Here is a 1,715-nt window from a genome sequence, read left to right as displayed (position 1 = left end):
TTTGAGCGTCGCTCTCTTCGCCATCGCGATCAATCCAATAATGGATTGCCTCCCAGCTGATGTATCAGGCTCCCTTTTCGAGGACGATTTTACCATCTATTGCAGCGCGCAGTGTGCACGTGTCCTGGAGTGCTGTCTTCAGCGTTCTCTTGACCGTCTTTACTCCTGGAGTGTCGCCAATGGCTTCCGTTTTTCTGCCGAGAAGACGGTCTGTATTAACTTCTGGCGCTACAAAGAGTTTCTCCCACCGTCCTTACGACTCGGTCCCGTTGCTCTCCCACTCGTGGAGACAATCAAATTTTTAGGCCTTACCTTTGACAGGAAACTTAGCTGGTCTCCACATGTGTCATATTTGGCCGCCCGTTGTACCCGTTCTTTAAATGTCCTCCGTGTTCTCAGTGGTATGTCGTGGGGAGCGGATCGAACCGTCCTACTTCGTCTATATCGGTCGATCGTCCGCTCCAAGCTGGATTATGGGAGCTTCGTATACTCCTCTGCACGGCCATCCATCTTACGCCGCCTCAACTCCATACAACATCGGGGTTTACGACTTGCGATCGGAGCATTTTATACCAGTCCCGTAGAGAGTCTTCATGCTGACGCTGGCGAATTGCCACTCACCTACCGGCGCGATATACTGCTTTGTCGGTATGCCTGTCGGCTACTGTCAATGCCCGACCATCCGTCTTATCGTTCCTTTTTTGACGACTCTCTTGACCGTCAATACGGGTTGTATGTCTCTGCCCTGCTACCCCCTGGAGTTCGCTTTCGTCGCCTCCTTCAACACCTGAATTTTTCACTCCCTGCAACCTTTCGAGTGGGCGAGAGCCGCACGCCACCTTGGCTCCAGGCTCAGGTCCGCGTTCACCTCGACCTCAGCTCGCTCCCAAAAGAGGTCACCCCCGGTTCGGTCTACCACTCCCGTTTTTTGGAACTTCGTTCGAAGTTCAACAACATGACTTTCATTTATACAGATGGCTCTAAGACCAATGACGGGGTCGGGTGTTCCTTTATTGTCGGGGCACAAAGTTTCCAATACCGGCTCCATGGCCATTGTTCGGTCTTCACAGCTGAGCTCTTTGCCCTCTACCAGGCTGTTCTTTACATCTGCCGCCACCGACATTCTGCTTATGTCATCTGCTCAGATTCCCTGAGCGCCATCCAGAGCCTCAGTGATCCGTACCCGGTTCACCCTTTCGTACACCGGATCCAACGCTCTCTTCAGCAGCTGGTGGACGTCGGTACGCCGGTTAGCTTTATGTGGGTTCCTGGCCATGTCGGTATCCCTGGGAACGAAGCTGCAGATGCCGCGGCCAAGGCTGCGGTCCTCCAGCCTCGGACAGCTTCTAGTTGTGTCCCTTCGTCCGATTTTAGCAGGGTCATTTGTCGGCGCGTTGTGTCGCTGTGGCATGCCGATTGGGCTGCACTTACCGACAACAAGCTTCGGGCCTTAAAACCTCTTCCCGTGGCTTGGACGTCCTCCTCACGCCCTTGTCGGCGGGAGGAGGTCGTTTTAGCAAGGTTAAGAATTGGACACTGCCGGTTCAGCCATCGCCATCTGCTGACGGCTGCGCCGGCGCCGTTCTGCCCATGTGGGCACTTGCTGACGGTTAGACACATTTTAATGTCCTGTCCTGATCTTAACACACTACGCCTCGATCTTAACCTGCCTAATACTTTCGATGCCATTTTAGCGGATGACCCACGAGCAGCTG

The sequence above is a fragment of the Schistocerca americana genome, chromosome 4 (assembly GCF_021461395.2).
Source record: "Schistocerca americana isolate TAMUIC-IGC-003095 chromosome 4, iqSchAmer2.1, whole genome shotgun sequence".
NCBI classification, from domain to species: Eukaryota; Metazoa; Arthropoda; class Insecta; order Orthoptera; family Acrididae; genus Schistocerca; species Schistocerca americana.
Note: the sequence above shows the minus strand (reverse complement) of the source record.